General features: G+C 42.5%; 1 protein-coding gene and 1 pseudogene across 1 annotated transcript in view; one reads left to right on the forward strand and one right to left on the reverse strand.

Annotated features, from left to right (window-relative positions):
* Positions 1–20,672, reverse strand: part of LOC139433344 (zinc finger protein 91-like) — a 189,056-nt pseudogene that overhangs the window by 116,434 nt on the left and 51,950 nt on the right.
* Positions 1–20,672, forward strand: part of LOC117441960 (uncharacterized) — a 605,495-nt gene that overhangs the window by 88,442 nt on the left and 496,381 nt on the right.

The following is a 20,672-nucleotide window of genomic DNA, read 5'->3' on the forward strand; positions in this document are numbered from 1 at the left end:
GTTTTAATGCTGCTCATACCCGGCCCCTTTCCCAGCCTTGGCTCTCGGCCTCTCCTTTCGCGTCTTGGTGAGCGCAGGTGGTGACAATCTCCAGCTGATTGTGGCGTGTTGTCCAGCTGATCCGGGATGACTGTGTCGGTTGTGAAGTAATCCAATTGTTTGTCCGGTGAAACGATCCTTAATCCAATGCGATATGTATCTTATTGTCCAGTTTCACTCATAGAGTACGATTCCACTGAATGTAATGGCAGTTTAAATGTTCCAGTGTCCTATATCTTTTTGCCATTACTTCACAGGAGGGTTGAGAGTGATCCTGACGCAGACACAAACATATGAAGTTCCGGTCTTTTGCTGCAGTTTTAGAATGATGTTTTATTGCTTTACATACCAAGGTTTAAGTACACGGTGTCAATAGTTGTAGTATGAGCATCTGCTGGGGCTGGGCTGGCCGTCTGGTAGAATCAGTATGCTCTTCCTCCTGTGTCCTCTTCCTCTCACCTATGACCCCTTTTATACACCCGGTGCAGCTAAAGTGTTCAAAAATAATATTACACTATACATATAAATAAGGTAAACTGAGACACCAACAACACCCATAAAATGGCTCCTACAAAGAGTTTGGGAAAACCTTTTCTTAAAGTATTCACCTTAAAGTCCATGAGTGAGTTTCACTGTTCACATGCTTCATGTATCTGGAACATATTTACGATGTTCTCAGTTTGATTCTATTCTCTTGTTGAAATGATCAGACTACCAAAAATAAAATGGCCTTAGAAACAGACTCGTAACCCTGCATATTTGTTGTGTTTTGCAGAATATTATAAACATGTCATTCCCTTATCTTAAAATACCCCAGGTTGTGTAGTGATGTATTTAAGGTGTACTGTCCACATCGCAGACCTGAAGTCCTGCAGTCAATGTATGCGAAGTGTACAGGACCTTGGTCTCTGAGACTCAAAAAAGCCTTTCTCGCCTACCTGTCCACTTTGCAGACCTGAGATCCTGCAGCCATTTCTCAAAGATGGTGTGGCATATAGGGAGGTGCAATCTCCTGATGGTATAGACTGTATTATAGTGGACATCTGCAACCCTAGAAAACAAGATAACATTAGGATAATCAATTTATACAACCCATGACCAAATCTAGGGTATGGCCGAGGTGGTGCCATTTAGTGATGGCAAAATGAAGCTTTGAATGAAGCATCGAACCACTTGAACAATTGTGTCGGAAATAGGTTCATGTCTTGAAGCAATGATTTAAAAGTACATCTTTGGCTTTGAACCAGCTGCGCGGAGGACATCGCCACATTCGGACCGCCGGCTCGATCCACTGGGCTATCTATTCCTTAAAATATTGAACTGTTTTTATATTTTGTTTTATAAGCGCTGAAACTGTTTTGGTGTGGTGATTTCAATGCACACAACCGTCTATGGGCAGCAACCATACAGACAGATGTCGATCATTAAGGCATACTAGTGTTCTTTCCTCCAGCATTTCTTCCACTATGTTTCCGTTACTGTCTGTATGGTTGCTGCCCATAGCCGATTGTGTGCATTGAAATCACCACACCAAACTTCCTTCCTATGTTTATGTTCTGCTATTTCTTTAAATATATCAGTGGTTAGATTTGGACATGGGTTGTATAAATTGGTTATCCTAATGTTATCTTGTTTTCTAGGGTTGCAGATGTCCACTATAATAAAGTCTTCATCATCAGGAGATTGCACCTCCCTATATGCCACACCATCTTTGAAAAATGGCTGCAGGATCTCAGGTCTGCAAAGTGGACAGGTAGGCGAGAAAGGCTTTTTTGAGTCTCAGAGACCAAGGTCCTGTACACTTCGCATACATTGACTGCACGACTTCAGGTCTGCGATGTGGACAGTACACCTCAAATACATCACTACACAACCTGGGGTATTTGAAGATACGGGAATGACATGTTTATAATATGCTGCAAAACACAACAAAATGCAGGGTTACGAGTCTGTTTCTAAGGCCATTTTATTTTTGGTAGTCTGATCATTTCAACAAGAGAATAGAATCAAACTGAAAACATCGTAAATATGTTCCAGATACATGAAGCATGTGAACAGTGAAACTCACTCATGGTGAATACTTTAAGAAAAGGTTTTCCCACACTCTTTGTAGGAGCCATTTTATGGGTGCTGTTGGTGTCTCAGTTTACCTTATTTATATGAATAGTGCAATATTATTTTGAACACTTGGTGGCGGGGTGTATAAAAGGGGTCATAGGTGACAGGAGAGGAAGAGGACAATTCTACCAGACGGCCAGCCCAGCCCCAGCAGATGCTCATACAACAACTATTGACACCGTGTACTTAAACCTTGGTATGTAAAGCAATAAAACATCATTCTGAAACTGCAGCAAAAGACCGGAACTTCATGTTTGTGTCTGCGTCAGGATCACTCTCAACCCTCCTGTGAAGTAATGGCAAAAAGATATAGGACACTGGAACATTTAAACTGCCATTACATTCAGTGGAATCGTACTCTATGAGTGAAACTGGACAATAAGAAACATATCGCATTGGATTAAGGATCGTTTTCACCGGACAAACAATTGGATTACTTCACAACCGACACCGTCATCCCAGATCAGCTGGACAACACGCCACAATCAGCTGGAGATTGTCACCACCTGCGCTCATCGAGAGACGAAAGGAGAGGCCAAGAGCCAAGGCTGGGAAAGCGGCCGGGTATGAGCAGCATTCAAACTAGATCGTATATTAGAATCATAAGCTGCATCGGACAATGGCTTGGATTTAATGCTGCAATAATGTCAGCTGGTTGAAATAGCTGTCGGCAGACTGACAGCCAGAAAACGAAACTTAAAGGAACAGTGAACATTATGCCCGTCGATTCTGACATTAAGTGAACAGATGGCGCTGTTGGGATGGGATCTGTAATGGAAAAAAGGATTACCCAACACAAGGCCAATAGAGAGGCGAAGTCCCTCCCCTTCCGGTGGAGCTCCATGGGACCTTATTTTGAAAAAATTATGTATTGAAGTCAATGGAGAGACAAAAGATTATCTTTCGATCCCGATCTTTCGATTACACATATGATGTTTGTCCATTTAAAAGATAATTTTGCAAAAAATAAAATAAAAATGTATCGTAAAACTGTGAACACATTTGTTTGTGTGAAACGCTCAATGAACTACATCTCTGGTCTCGCAGAACAACACACGTCACCAAGATGCCGTCACTACTGTCTTGTCAACAAAAGGATTGACTACCCTCACTATCACCACAAGGAAACACGTCCAGAAGAATGTCATGCAAAGCTGCCTGCCTTCCTTTGATTCTCTCTGAACTGCCTGGTCTTTTAATGTTTAATGTCAACCATTTCTGCAGATAGCATTAAGTAGAACAGAACGGCGATGCTAATGTAGCGTTAGCATTTCTCCCCCGGGCTTAAATTGTGTTAGCTAGGTAGCTAACTTGATCCAGCCACTCCTGGTCCTTTCATCAGACGGGAAGCGAAAGAACGAGGAAGACCCATTGCTGGTATGATAACAACCTGGTACTAAGCACACAGGCATCTTGTTAAAGTTATCTTATCCAGCGCCATATAGATAGATTCTATATAGCCATATGGCGCTGATCTTAGCTATCTCTGAGTGGAGGAAAACAATTGTGACATCACTTACGCGACTCTGGGATTAGTAGTCTTTGTAGTTGCGTATTTTTCATAGTCTTATATTTCACACAGTTTTACGACAAACTGTGACTTTTTTTACATGGAAAATATTATTAAGATTGACAAACATCATATGTGTAACTCATGGCACAATTCAAACGGGATCGAAAGATACGTTTCTCTGTCCATTGACTTCAATACATTATTTTTCCGAAATAAGGTCCCATGGAGCGGAAGTAGATGGGCGTGACTTCGCCACTCTATAGATGGGAATTGTTTATTGTAAACTGTGAAAAAAACTAAATATGCTTAATTGCGGCTCCTACACTCTTAAAACCACTATGGTTTTTCTCCTGTGTGAACACAAAGATGTGATTTGAGATTACTTGATGTAGTGAAAGTTGTCCCACACTCTTCACAGCTGTAAGGTTTTTCTCCAGTATGAATACGATGATGTTTTTTGAGATCACCTGATGTAGTGAAAGTTGTCCCACACTCTTCACACCAGTAACGGTTTTTCTCCAGTGTGAATACGGTGATGTGATTTGAGAGCACTTGATGTCGTGAACATTTTCCCACACTCTTCACACCAATACGGTTTTTCTCCAGTGTGAATACGTGTGATGTCTTTTGAGAGCACTTGATTGAGTGAAAAGTTGTCCCACACTCTTCACAGCTGTAAGGTTTTTCTCCAGTATGAATACGTTGATGTGATTTGAGAGCACTTGATGTAGTGAAAGTTGTCCCACACTCTTCACACCTGTACGGTTTTTCTCCAGTGTGAATACGGTGATGTATTTTGAGAGCACTTGATGTAGTGAACGATTTCCCACACTCTTCACACCAGTACGGTTTTTCTCCAGTGTGAATACGGTGATGTGATTCTAGAGCACTTGATGTACTGAAAGTTGTCCCACACTCTTCACAGCTGTAAGGTTTTTCTCCTGTGTGAACACGAAGATGTGATTTGAGAGCAGTTGATGTAGTGAACGTTTCCCCACACTCTTCACACCAATACGTTTTTCTCCAGTGTGAATACGTTGATGTGATTTGAGAGCACTTGATGTATTGAAAGTTTTCCCACACTCTTCACAGCTGTAAGGTTTTTCTCCTGTGTGAATAAGTTGATGTGATTTGAGAGCACCTGATTTAGTGAAAGTTGTCCCACACTCTTCACAGCTGTAAGGTTTTTCTCCTGTGTGAATACGCAGGTGGCGCTTTAAATGTCCAGATGTTGTGAAGGATTTGTCACATTGCTGACAGCTGTGATGTCTCTCTCTTCCTTTCGGTTTCTAGAACAGACGGACAGAGAAAGAGAGAAAGTCAATCTAAAAAGCATAAATACACAAGTTAACACAATAAAAACGCACTTAACGTGGACCTATCATGCTATATTTGAACAATATATTGTAGGGCCATACCTATATAAAGTATATAAATTAGGGCTGTCAAGTTAACGCGTTAATAATGCGTTAACGCAAAAAACTAATTATTTTAACGCGATCAACGGTATTTTTTGTCCTCGGCCGCTCCGTAGTTTCAGAGCGCATCGAGTTTAAAATACCATCTACAAGCTGATGCTGACAGCCCCGCACCTGCTGCCCCTTTGTGGCAGACCACACTTCCACGCTCACCGCAACATGATTGCAGCGTCCAGGCAGCTCCCGTTCGAGCATATGCCTCGAGTTGCGCGCGCACACACACACACACACACACAACACACCACACACACACACACACACCCACACACACACACACACCACACCACCCACACACACACAACACACACACCCACACACACACACACACCACACACACACACACACACACACACACACACCACACCACACACACACACACACACACACACACACCACACACACACACACACAACACACACACACACACACACACACACACCACACACACACACACACACACACACACAACACACACACACACACACACACACACACACACACACACACACCACACACACACACACACAATTATTCCCCCCATTACCTTTTATATTATTTCAGAGCCCCACTCTCTTAATGTTGAAAATAAAACTCTAGTTTCATAACCACTGTCTTTTAACTGATTTAAACTTTATTCATCAGGATTCCGTAGGACTTGACTTGCTTGACTCTCACCACAGTAACTTGAGACTTGGACATGTATTACTTACTCCCACCCCTGGTATACAGTAGCGGTGTTGAAAATAATCGTTTCTACGATGTGGACGTGGACGATTCGGTATCGATGCAGTGACGGAAGATAATCGATTATAGCGTAGTAGCGTTGCTTCCTGATTTTCTGGCCGCGGCTTTACTATAACGTTTTTTTTTCTGTCACTTTAATATCAAATCGGTCGGTGACGCAGAGATCAGGGAACAGACGTGACAGCGGCACAGCAACACCAAACACGGAGCAGTCTGCTTTATCCACCAACAACCAGTCCAGAACCAACAGCAGAAGGACCCGCTCTGAATCCACTCCGTGTCGCTGCGGCTCAGAGACACAGGGATTTATGTTTTTCAAAAATAATCGCGTTTAAATCATGTCAGGTTTTTGGTGGATTTAATTAAGTCTTGGATTGCAGAGTATGAATGTCCTCTAGCAATTTTCAGACGATATATACGTGTGTAAAGTTTGTGAAGGCAGGAGGAAAAAAGCTTCCGCGATCACCGTCTCCTCCGTTCCTCCAAACCCCACCCTGAAAATAATGAGTGACAGGCTGACAGTGACCCGATAGAAACTTTATTATTGACTTAATCACTGAGATATAATGAAGCTAATTTAATCTCATAGATTTATGTAACAGTAAGACAGAGAAAGTAAGTGTGCACCCACATGCAGTATTTTAGTTTGTATATGCTATTGTACATACTCCTGTTGTCTGCTGTGTTCAGACTCAAGTCCTGTGTCTGAGGCCTCATTCAGGACATTCCGTGTCCTTTTTTAACAGAAGGCCGTTGCTAGAAGCTGCAGATAGACTGCAGAAGCATTAGTTTTTTGTTTTTAAGGATGGAACAATTTCACACAGATATAGGGAGGCTAGACCTATACAATTCATTTAGGTTTATAAATTAATGTCAAGACATTAGGGGTGTAACGGTATCCATATTCATCCCGTACCGTCACGGTTCGGCACATGCAGTCACACGGCGAATACGCCTTTTTTTTTACGAGTGGGAAAAAGGTCTGTCATCCAGGGCAGTATCCACTACACTATTTATAATCCAGGGGGCGGTATTGCGCCTAAAAGCTGTTTGCCAGCCGCCCTTAAACAACAAATGAAGAACAAGAAGAAACAACAACAAAACGAACTAAATACAAGAAGAAGAAAAGTTAGTATGGCGATTTCAGATAACACACAGGAGCTAGAACCCACCTGCTTCTTTTAAATCAGCTGTGTGGGAACATTTCGGGTTCTCTGTGGACTACAATAACGATGAGGTGTGCGAGTGGTGGATCGGAAGAGGACGGTGTGTCGGCGTTGTTCGATAGCGGTGCGGTATGCTAATGGTAACACACGCCAAACATGCTAAATCACATCAGAAGGCATCACCCAGATTTGCCAATCACCGGAGCCAGGCAAAAGACAACAGCTGTTCAACAGCTGATCCCCGCTGTTTTTAAGAAGCCAATAGACATGAGAGCCGAGAGACCAAAAATAAATAACGGAAGCTTTTGGCATATGTTTTTCAACGACTTTGCGCTTTTGAAACACTTTCTTATTATTTATGATGTATATTTCAAGACATCCTTTTTAGTTTTTACAGCTTGATGAAACCTTTTTGTTTGACATCAGCCATTATAGATACTATGGCCATCTGAGTGTGTGTGTGGTGCTGTTTGTGGTTTGTTTTTAACTGTTTAATACAGTTAATTATTCAAAATGTCAGAGTTCTTTATTTTTAAACTGAAACTTGCACTACTGTTCAAACATAAATAACAACAAACCTGGAATTATGCATTTGGGACTTTTTTTGCTTTTTTTGTTGTTGTACCGAACCGTGACCTCCAAACCGAGGTACTATACCGAACCGTGACTTCTGTGAACCGTTACACCCCTACAAGACATTTATGTTATTGATTCTGAAGCACTTTCTAAATAATAAAAAGAGAGTTCATATGTATTTACTGCATGTATGCATTGATGAAAAATAAGCCATGTGCAGTAATATAGAAAATTGAGGATGCAACGCATTGGTGTGAATCGTGATGCATCGGGATATCGAATTGAATCGAATCGTTGACAGGATAATCGAATCGTGAGACCAGTGAAGATGCACAGCCCTAGTAGACAGGAGATGGAGGGAGACGGCATCCTGTCACTGCGAGTCTCAGTATGCTCCGTTCCTCTTGTGTTTGTTTTTTGGGTCTAATTATTGTCTAAACTTTGTTGGGTCTGTATGAAACGTCATTTTGAGAGACCATGCTTTTGGTCCTGTGGATTACATTGGCCTTCTGCAGACCATGTCTGGCCCTTCAAACTTCCAAGACCCACCTGAGTGACAGCACGAACAGGTATGGCGAGGAGCCCCGGCCTCTGCGCTGCTACAGCCGCGAGGCTATGCTAGAGCTACAATGCGATCGGCCTCCTACGAATACACCAAGCCACCGGTGCTCTTCGTTATTGGATGAAATCCCTCGGGAGCCGCTTAGAAACACCAGGAAAAAGAGACGAGGAAGGAGGGGAGGCGTTCAGAATATGGCGGAGATTCAGCCGGCCACCACTTCCATCCATCATTCTCACAAACCTGTGGTCACAACAACGTGGACACACTAAGGACATACACAAGGGTACTGTCATGAATTTTCTCGAGGCCTCTTTATTATGTTTCACGGAAAGTTGGCTACAATCTACGATGCCTGAATCTCTCTCTGAAGTACCCGGACTCACCCTTGTTCGAGCAGACAGGGATGCGAACTCGGGGAAAACCAGAGGAGGCGGTGTTTGTGTGTATATTAATGATCTGTGGTGCCGATCCTACTCAGTAAAATGTAAAACCTGCAATCCCAACGTAGAAATTCTCGGCATGACGTCAAGACCCTTTTATCTGCCTAGAAATGTGGGTGTATTTTACTGTTTGTTGTTTACGTGCCTCCCAGCGGCAGAGGACACCGTGTTCACGAGCTGCAACTCAGCCACCCCGATGCACCGGCAATAGTAATCGGGACATGAAGCAATGTCGACAAATGCTTTGTTAATGATAAAGGAGCCTATGTGTCTAAAGACAGACACCAATACTGACCTCTGATCATAATATTGTGAATACGATACCAATAAGACCAAACTCAAGGGAACCAGAAAAGAAAGTAATAAGGACATGGACAAATGAAAGTAGGGAGCAGTTGAAAGCCTGTTTTGATTGGACAGATTGAGGACATTTTTCAGGAAGGTTCACCAGATGAAAATACTACTGTTACCAAAGACTATATTAACTTCTGTGTTCCCACTAAAGAAATACAAAGCTATCCAAGTAATAAATCATATGTGACTAAGGACATTATAAAAAACAGGAAAATAGCTTTCAAAACAAAGACTATGGAGCACTTGAACAAAAAAAAAAGTGTGGGACACCATGAGAACCGTAACAGGAATGACCTCTTCAGCTTCATACTTGATCCATACGAATTTGCCTATAAGCAAGGGGGTGGTACTGCTGCTGCTCTGGTTCACATCATCACTAAACATTTAGATAAACGTCACACCTATGCAAGAGCCCTCTTCCTAGACTTCTCAGCAGCAACACAATACAAGCAGACATCTTGGTGTCAAGAATGGCCAAAATGGAAGTAAATCCATACCTGATTTACTGGTATGCCGCTTTCCTCACCAGGAGAGAGCAACTTGACCAAACCCTGACATCACAACCAATGTAGGGGCCCCAGGGCTGCGGGAGTTCAGCTGTGCTCTCAGCTTCTTTTAGCTTCTTTTGAGGACTTTACTGAACTGCTGTCTATAGTGTGTTTTGACTTTGACCGACTAGTCATTGTTGGTGATTTTAAACATCCATGTTGACAACCCCCAGGACAGAGGGGCTAAAGAACTGTTTTGTGTTCTTGATAACTATGGTGGGGACCCCTCTCATGACATCCAACTATAGGCCCATCAGTATCTTACCCATAGTATCCAAGGTATTTGAATTGATTGCCAAACAAATCATCAATCATCTCAACAACAGCTCCTTTCCACTGCATCCAATGCAATTTGGGATTCAGGGCTAATCACTCAACAGAAACAGCGACATGCTTCTTCATGGAGAAAGATAAGGCATCAATGGACAGGGGTGGGGTTGCGGGGGCCGTGTTCCTTGACTTACGGAAAGCTTTTGACACTGTTATTCACAACATCTTATTGCAAAAAATACTCAACTTACATTTTTCTATAGAATTCACGAACCTCTTTAATTCGTATCTTTCATCCCGCTCCCAATGTGTTCAAATTGAGAACCATAAGTCTAGTGTTTGTCAACTGGAGTACCGCCAGTGATGTACCTGAACGCGTTCAATGAACGATCGTTCATGAACGCGTTCATATTTTGGGCGAACGTGAACTGAACGTACTGTATTTCCGCTAGATGAACGTAATTGAGAACGCGTTCATTCTCAGCGCTGTATAACGGCGTTCAAAAGTGCGTTCATTCTCAGCACTGTATTATAACGGAGTTCAAAAGTGTGCCAGATTTCATATGCCTTTCAGCCGAAAACCAGTTAAAACACACCGTAAACAGGCTTCAAAAATAATGCGGAAAACCACCCAATCTGGCAACAGCAAGCTGCCTGTGACGCGTACGCGCCTGTCACCCCTGGCTGTCCGCACTAAAAATATAAATATACTAAATATATCAGACTCCTCACAACAAACAATGTGGAACCCGCGGAACCGGCGAGCATTGAATGAATGAATGAATTAGTATGGACGAAGCCGAGAGCAGAGCTCTGCAGCAGCACTCGCTCAGAGTGAGACTCTACGGCAGGGGTGGGGAACCTCCGGCATCCGGGCCGTATACGGCCCGCGAGACCATTTGGTACGGCCCTCGAGGTAATTTATAAACACAAGCAAAAAATAAAAAAATGAAAGAAATCTAGACCGCAAAAAAATTAAACAAGCGAGTGCCTGTTTTTTCCTGGCCAAGATTCAGGGTCCATGAACACAACACGAGCCTAACGTGTCATCACGTGGTATATGTCTCGACTGACAGGGATGCAGTTCTGACGGAGAGCACCAGAACGCCACTCCAGCACTTCAGAAAGTCCATACACATGCCGCAGTTTCTGCGTGTCTGTGTCTTTAGTTGAGAGCCCAGTGGCGATCTGCTCATCTGTCACACTGATCATACAGTCAATAACTCTGTTGTTATCATTAGCATCTGGTTAGCTAGCTATGCTAACGAATATAAGAAGCTTTGTCTACAACCAGTGAGGTAAAGGCACATCTTTATATGATCATTATAGTTATAAAACAAACAAGAGAATAAAGTAAACAGGTATAAAATACTATATGACAGTTATTAATAAAGAAGAATAAAGTTTGAAAGGGGAGTGATTTGTCAAATATCCATAAATGAAAAGAAAAATCTGCTTACAGTTGTGTTTGGGTGTTGAGAGATGTGTCCATAGATCTCCTAATGTTGCTCTCAAAGTGCACCACATCTTGCCAGGGGAGCATGCCCCCCGGACCGCCCTAGAGGAGGTTAGGTCCCCCCCCACTTAAATCATGTTCACATGGATAGGAAACTAAATACATTTGCACACATCTTGTGTCCATATCTTTCTGTTTTGGTGGTCACGCCACACCCTGCACGTGCATGCATACCACACCCTGCACGTGCATGCATACCACACCGTGCACGTGCATGCATACGCGAGTCATGGTGAGATATCTGGATTAAGAGGTTGCTTTTCCTTTGCACAGAATGAAATGAATGGGCTGTGATTTTAGTTTTTTTAAGCAGAGGTCAATAACTTGTACGGCCCTCTGAGGATATTGTAAACATTGAAATGGCCCATTAACATCGTACAGGAGACAAATAATAGCTCGCAACAACGTATTGAAAAAATAACTATGAACTATAAATTAGTTCATTTTTGAAACCATGAACTTTAGTTCAACATTTTGAATTATGAAACTATGAACTGAACTAGTTCATTTTAAAATGTGTGAACTGTGAACTGAACTAGTTCATGTAGAAAGTGAACTTTCCCAACACTGAGTACCGCAGGGCTCTGTATGGGGCCCAATCCTGTATAAATTGATCTGCCTTCTGTGTGTGGAGAATGTGATGTATTAATGTATGCTGATGACAGTTGTTTCAAGTACAAGTACTGAGGAGTACATATTGACACAAACCTCAATTTCAAAACCCATATCAAAAAGGTCTGCAATAAAGTAAAGTGCAATCTGTCAATTACAGATACATTAGAAACTTCCTATCATCTGCAGCAGCTAAGCTATACCTTCACTCCATGGTCCTCTCCCACATCAGCTACTGTCTGATCAGCTGGTCTGATGCTCACTCTGCAGCTCTAAGGCCACAGGAATCACTGTATAAACAAGCACTCAGAACCACGAGACACAAGCCATTCCGGTAGCATCATTGTCCACATTGTTTAAAAAGTATAATCTGTTCAGCTGGGGAAATCTCATGGTTTACAAAAACATCTGCTTAGTTTATAAGACCACTCGTGGGTTGGCTCACAGTGTCAGCACTGATGTGTGGGTGTAGGTGTGTGTATGAGTGCGTATTGTACATTTTGTATTTATTATCATGACTTGCTCTCATCTGTATTCAGTGATGTCATCTATTGTAAACAATGGTATAACAATATCGTGGTATTTTTATTGTTGCTTTTAGGATGTCACCATCTGACAAAGGGACTATCGGTGAAAACTAGCCTGTTGGCTAATCGAGTACTTTTACATGTTTTTAATATGTTGCTTAATGAACACTGTCCCTTGTTTTAAATAGATCAATTCAATGGACTGACTCAGCATGTGACGGAGCCCACGCACAGCAAGGGGCACACTCTGGACTTGATGATCTCAAAGGGTCTGAATATCTCTGAGGTTGTGGTGACTGATGTTGCGCTCTCTGACCATTCCTTTGAGAGCTCTATTTCTGTTCACACAAATGTTCAAAAAGAGGTAACCACAAAGCGATATTTAACTGAAAACACGAGGGAAATGTTTACTCGGGATGTTTCTTCCACACTGGCCCCTGCTAACATCTCAGTAAATGAGCTAGTAGATCATTTAAATGTTATAGATGCCATTGCTCCAACTAAGGTAAGGAAGTGACTGGGAAGAAAAGATCTCCATGGAGAAGGCCATGACCGTGAGAGCAGAAAAAAGAGAGTGTCGAAAAGCTGAACGCAGGTGGAGAAAAACAATCTCCAGGTTCACTTTGAAATCTACAAAGAGAGACTTGGCTTAATCATTTGGAATTGTAAATTGCACGACAGTCTTTCTTCTCCGACATCATCACCCAAAACAATGCACGTGCCTTGTTTGCTACCGTGGACAGACTAACTAACCCCCCAGTGTCAGTATCCCCCACTCAGAACACCAGACCAGCAGTCAAGTGCCTCTGCATCAGGTACAGCAGATGTGTTGTCCCCGTGTCCACCTAACATCAATTCAGACACCATGACACAGTTCCATCAGATTAATGATAGAAACCTGAGGACATTATCAACTTCTTGAAGTCCTCCTCCTGCTGCCTTGATATTATTCCAACAGGGTTTTTCAAAGATGCTTTTCCTTGCATGGCCTCAGATCTACTTCACATATACCTCATTCACACCAACGGTGTTTCAGGGCCGGTTCGGAGCTGGAACTTGAAAAAGCACCGGGTTTTTCCTGTTCACACGCAGTGGAGCAGCCTCTTCGCTCTGGAATCGGTTCGTTTCAAGCACCAAAAAATTGTCCGGCCAGAGCAAAGCACCGCATATGTCACGCTACGTCGAGACGGGGGCAGAGACAGATCAACCCCTGAACAACAACAAAAAGCCCGCGTGTATCCAGTTTGTACACAACGATGGAGACAACTTAACAAGCAGAGTGGTCCACTGAAGAGACCAGCTACATACTGGGAATCTGGTCTTCCGAAGAGGTACAGAGGAAGCTGAGCACAATCGGCCATTGTTGTTGGTTGTACGGTGTGAGCGGTGAGGGGTTTCCGCACGGTTTGGCTTTATGAAGCAGGGCACGCACCAATGATGACGCAATGACGCAGCACCAGGGCCTCGCACGGCTTAGTACGGTATAGTTAGGCCTTGGTAGGCCAGGCTCACTTATGCTGCGTTTCCAATACAGTTTAGGAAACTGGGCAGTAATATAGTAACGCAGTGTAGGCGGAGCCGTGACGTCATCTTCAATGTGTGTTCACGACCCGATCTGCAGCCCTGCCCCGATCTGCAGTGCGCATTGTGCGGAGATGGTCCGCCATATTGGAACAACTCCGGGCGGGCAACCCAAGATGGACACTTGACACAGTGGCTTTTAGCAAAGCTCAAAAGAAAACTCGAGAGAGATGAGTTATTGTTATTACAACGTGACTTCACTATTATTGAACGACTCCTTTTGTTGGGTCATTTTATTGGGTTCAGTGCATTGTCAGAATAAGTGAGAAATGGATGTAACTTCTGTTGGACAGCCATCATACATACTGAAGAAATATTGACTGAATGTATGCAATATTTATGGCATTCATAATTTATATCTAATTACATTAACTGTGAATGTCCTTCATTGTATTTCAAATAACAAAATATTTGAATAAAGATATTTGAGACGTTTATGACTCGCGCATGCACGATGCAAAATCGGGCAGCCGTCTAGACGTCAAATGTCCCATTTAGAGTTTCCGTATGGAGTTGTCAAATATGGCGGAACCTTCTCGCACATGCGCACTGCAGATCGGGCAGGGCTGCAGATCGGGTAGTGACAATGTGCCATATATATATATATATACACATTTTTGCATACATTCACAGTAAATATTTATTCAGTATATTCATCTATCTTTTTTTTTAGCTTTGCCAATATAGTAAGAGCAGTAACCGTTAACAGTACGGTTAGGGTGACCAGATGTCCCGCTTTGCGCGGGACTGCACAGCATTTTCACGACTTTTGGTGCGTCCCGCAAATTGAGACGATGTCCCGCATATTTCATTTCCGATTGGCTAAAACGCTTTTCTAAAATCAGAATTTATACAACGGCTGTTGAGAAAGCAGGGAAGGCTATCATCACAGGGGTGTGTTTGCTGTCATTGAAACTGTAACACACGGCGGGTGCTGCCGGTCAAGTGTTAACCAATGAGAGTAGCTCTCTCACACACACACCCCTGTGTTTGCTGTCAATCAAACGTAACACACGGCGGGTGCTGGTCAAGTGTTAAACCAATGAGAGTAAGTAACTCACTCACACACTGACACACCCCCCGCGGCCCCGCCAAAACAACAAACAACGAACAACGAAGTCAATAACACATGCGACGCAGGCAGGTATGAAAAATGGAGGAAACATACTACAGCTAAGAAGAAAAGAAGATGCACATACAACAAAGACTGGGAAGACACTATACCCGTGGGTGAAGCCAGTGCAGGGCGACTCTCAGAGAGTTTTTTGCAATCATTTGCAAGAGTAATTTTTTAAATTCACATGGCGGTGAATACGACGTCAAAAGACCAGAGAATGCGATTCTCACAAGAAACGTGTCGCTCAAAAAGAGACATCCCACTCTATGGAGACATTCCTCCTCAAACCAAAAAATGATGGCCACTCAGACAAGGTAACAGCAGCAGAAATAACCAGTGTTTACCATACAGTGCAACACTCCCATTCATACCGGTCACATGACTGGTAACAAGCTAGCGCCGACCCATTTTTCCAGACTCTGAGATAGCAAAGAAAATGTCATGTGTCGTACAAAAGCAGCGTCCCATATAACAGAGTGCTTGCCCCTGCCTACTGTGGAGAGATGTTTGACAGAGTTAAAGACCCAGTGGTCCATGGTGACAAAATAGCCCACACACCATTTTTTTTCAGTGGCTTAAGATGCTTCAAATCATGGCACAATAAAACTCTTCCCACTGTCTCTGAGATATTGGACCCCAGAGTTGGGTTTGAAAAGCAAGATCCTTGACTTCTATGAGGATAGTGATGAGTCAGCTGCTACCATACACCGCCAGATTACAAGCAAGCTAGAAGAAAATGGTCTGCAACCGACATGATTTCAGCATACACTGCCGACAATGCAAGTGTAAATTATTGGGAGAAACAATTCAGTTTTCCAGAAGCTAAAAGCAGACAACAGTGGCATCATTAAGAATCTCGTTTAATTTGGCATATTACTCTCAATGAATATAAGAAAGCACTGCGTAAAGCGAGAGCAGCCTACTACTCTTCATTAATAGATGAGAATAAGAATAATGCAAAGATTTCTTTTCAGCACTGTAGCCAGGCTGACAGAGAGCCACAGCTCGACTGAGCCTTCTATTCCCATTAGCACTCAGTAGTAATGATTTTATGTGCTTTTTTTAACCATAAAATTGTTACTCTTAGAAACAAAATGAATGACCTCTTGCCTTGACCAGATAGTGTTATCAACAGCTCCCGGAATCGTAAGTTCTAATATTACACTAGATAGTAAACTAGAATGCTTTTCAGCCATAAACCTTGAACAATTACAGCCGGGAGCTGTTATCAACAGCTCCCGGAATCGTAAGTTCTAATATTACACTAGATAGTAAACTAGAATGCTTTTCAGCCATAACCTTGAACAATTACATTCAATGATTCTCTCTTCTAAACCATCAACGTGTATGTTAGACCCAATTCCAACTAAGCTGTTGAAGGAAGTTTTCCATTAATTAGCACTTCTTTATTAAATATTATGAATATGTCTTTATTATCAGGCATGTTCCACAATCATTCAAAGTAGCAGTATAAAACCGCTTCTTAAAAAGCACAACCTCGATCCCAGAGGTTTTAGCCAACTATAGACCTATTTCTAATCTTCCGTTCCTCTCAAAGATTCTTGAGAAAGGAGTCGCACAACAGTTGTGTGATTACTTAAAAAACAATGATTTATCTGAAGATTTTCAGTCTGGCTTTAGAACACATCATAGCACAGAGACAGCTCTGGTTAAAGTCATAAAGGACATTCTAATAGCCTCAGACAAGGGACTTGTCTCTATTCTTGTTTTGCTCGATCTTAGTGCTGCATTTGATACCATCGACCATGATATCCTATTGCAAAGACTAGAGCACTTAGTTGGCATACAGGGAACTGCTTTAGGCTGGTTCAGGTCCTATCTATCTGAACGCTCTCAGTTTGTACGTGTTAACGATGAATCTTCCACGCAAACCAAAGTTAGCCATGGAGTGCCACAGGGCTCAGTGCTCGGACCTATTTTGTTCACATTATATATTCTTCCGTTAGGCAATATTATAAGGAATCATTCTGTAAACTTTCATTGTTATGCGGATGATACTCAACTATATTTATCAATCAAGCCTGATGAAATTAATCATCTAAATAAAATTCAAGACTGCCTTAAGGACTTAAAAACGTGGATGACCTTAAACTTTTTGATGTTAAACATGACCAAAACTGAAGTTATTGTAATTGGCCCGAATAATCTACGAAACAAATTATCTAAAGATATACTAACTATGGATGGCATTAATTTGGCCTCCAGTGAGACTGTAAGGAATCTTGGTGTTATATTTGATCAGGATTTATCCTTTAATGCCCACATAAAATCAATTTCAAGGACCGCCTACTTCCATCTACGTAACATTGCAAAAATAAGGCATATCTTGCCTCAAAACGATGCAGAGAAACTAGTCCATGCATTTGTTACTTCTAGGCTGGATTATTGTAACTCTTTATTATCAGGGAGTACCAAGAAGTCAGTCAAGTGGCTTCAGCTGATTCAAAATGCTGCAGCTCGTGTACTAACCAGAGTTAGGAAAAGGGACCACATTACTCCTGTTCTGGCTGCCTTACACTGGCTCCCTATAGAACACAGGATAGAATTTAAAATTCTTCTTCTCGCCTACAAAGCCCTTAATGGGCAGGCGCCATCTTACCTTAAAGAACTCATTATACCCTACTGTCCCTACTAGGGCATTGCGTTCCAAGAATGCAGGGTTGTTGGTTGTTCCTAGAATCTCTAAAAGTACAATGGGAGCCAGAGCCTTTTCTTATCAAGCTCCACATTTGTGGAATCAGCTTCCAGTTTGTGTTCGGGCGGCAGACACCCTATCCGTTTTTAAGAGTGCGCTTAAGACCTTCCTTTTTGATAAAGCTTATAGTTAGGGCTGAGTAGATTCAGCCCCTATTTTTGCTGATATAGGCTTAGTTTGTCGGGGGACATCTTACTTCTTCCTTCTCTCTGTCTGTACCTGTGTCCTCTCATGTTCCCATTAACCCAGCTTCCCCACATGTCTTTCTTTTTGGTGTCTATATACGCTGGGATCCGGAGACATGGATGATCCTGCGGTCCTGTGTCCTGGATCGCGAGCGCTGGATCTTGAGTCGTGGCTGTGGTCCTGGATCATCGGTCCTGGATGGATATCCTCGTGGATTCATCTTCCTATTATACACACATGCATTTCCAAACATTTGGTCTACCTATGTTGCAAATATATTATCTTTTCAATTTACACACGGCATCTATTGCACGTCTGTCCGTCCTGGGAGAGGGATCCCTCCTCTGTTGCTCTCCCTGAGGTTTCTCCCATGTTTCCCTTTAAACTGGGTTTTCTTTGGAAGTTTTTCCTTGTACGATGTGAGGGTCTAAGGACAGAGGGTGTCGTATTGTCATACTGATATTCTGTACACACTGTGAAGACCACTGAGACAAATGTAACATTTGTGATATTGGGCTATATAAATAAACATTGATTGATTGATTGATTGATTGATTGATTGATTAAGGCTAACTGTATGGCCCACATAGTGCACAACAGTGCAAAGCATGCTGGAGACAGGTTGAACATTGACATTGAGGTAGTAGTGAACAAAATATTCAGTCACTTTTCCTCATCTGCAAAACGTACAGAAGAATTGAAAGCAGTGTTCACCTTTGTGGAAGAAGAATATCAGGTTGTGCAGAGACACGTACCCACAAGATGGTTGAGTCTGTGGCCTGCTGTCAAGAGGCTACATGACAGCTGGAGAGCTATCAAGAGCTACTTCTTGTCACTGGGAGAGGATAAGTGCCCAAATTCACTGTGGCAGCTGTTCAAAAATGATGAGGATGGTGATGGGAAACCCCTAGAGCTAGAGGTGTACCTGTCCTTCCTCAATAATGTGCTGAACATCTTCCACAATGTCGTGCTGCTGTTGGAGAGAGAGGACGGGACCGTATGTGAGCTATATGACATCATGCTCACTCTCAAGACAAAGCTCCAACAACGACAGATTGATTCCTTCTTTGGAATGGAGACCAGTGCTATCCTCCAACAGTTTCCAGACCAAAAGGCAGCAGCAATCAAACATGATCTTTCCAAGTTCTACCAGGCTGCTCTCAACTACCTTGAGAAGTGGTATGACTTCACAGACAACAACTACCAGAAGAATGTTGCAAGCTTGGCACTGAAGAGCAAGTTCACATTCTCCCATCTCTGTGATGCAGTGGAGGTCCTACAGATAAGGGGGAAACTAGACATGGATGAACTGTATGATGAATACTGTGTGACTTTGCCACGCCAGCAGGACGTTGTGGAGAGAAGAGCTCCTGTTGTGGAGAAGTGGTCCACCTTGCTTCAAGGCACAAACACACCACATCTGACTGCTGTGGCATCCTTTCTCTGAAGCATCCCCATCACTAATGCTTCGGGAGAGAGAGTGTTCTCCCTCATGACGGCAGCGTGGACTGACCAGCGGAACCGGTGCTCTGTGGAGCTTATCAAATCTGAAATTCAAGTCAAGATCAACTTTGAATACAGTTGTAAGGAATTCTACACCTATGCACTCAAGGAGAAGGCCTTATTGGAAGCTGCGCGCTCAAGCAAAAAGTACAAAGTCAAGAAGAGCATCTAAGGTAAGATTTAACTTTGTTTAGAATAAAGATTAAGAGTAGGATATTGTGGGCCAATGTGGTGTTAGATTTTAATACGGTGCTGCTATTCTTGTGTTTGTTTCATTGCCAGGTGCTTTCCATGGTGCTGGAAGTGCATAGCCATAGCCTGTGTGGGGGGCCCACCTGCTGTTGCAAAACTGAAAGCTATTTTATTTGATGTATTATTATGTTTTTGTTCCCTTCTGGCCAGTTTTGATTTGTATTTATGGTTTTATTTTATCTAGTAATTTATGTTGTGCCTACTTTTACAGTTAATACATGAGTTTAATTAGGAAGATGCATTACTAAACACTTGAAGTGAATAATGCCTGCTGCCTTGGTTAGCCAGTTTACTTGTTACTGCATTTTGACTGCACTTTCTGCTCTGTTGCAGATATATTTGTTAAGTTTTTATCTGCACTGATTAGTGGATGCTGTTGAATAAACCAAATGAAACGGAATAGAAATTCATTTTATTTTCCGGGGGGGGGGCGGGTGCTGTTGAGAGGGTGTCCCACATTGTCCCACACAAACAAACTCCTTGTCCCACATTTGGTTTCTTGGGACCTGGTCACCCTAGTAACGGTTGCCATTGGCAACCATTCAGAAAAAAACTTCTTGGCCTTTTGTTGCCATCAGTGGCAGTTTTTAACATAAATAAATAAGGACAGCAAACAGCTAAAAGTGAACCCCAAAATAGATTAATGTTAATTATTTGTTGTATTAAGAGTGATATTTAATTATTGTTGTGACCAGTCGGAACCTGATACTTAAGTTGCACGTGCATTGGTGTGATTACGGAGCCAGAAAGTGATGCACGTTTACTCGCGTGCGCCGTGTGTTTGTTTTTACGAAAAATGGCGAAGCAAAGTAAGTTGTTTGACTGTAGGGTAAAAAGTTCGGCCAACCCGTCAA

This window comes from Pseudochaenichthys georgianus, unplaced genomic scaffold, assembly GCF_902827115.2.
Source record: "Pseudochaenichthys georgianus unplaced genomic scaffold, fPseGeo1.2 scaffold_223_arrow_ctg1, whole genome shotgun sequence".
NCBI classification, from domain to species: domain Eukaryota; kingdom Metazoa; phylum Chordata; class Actinopteri; order Perciformes; family Channichthyidae; genus Pseudochaenichthys; species Pseudochaenichthys georgianus.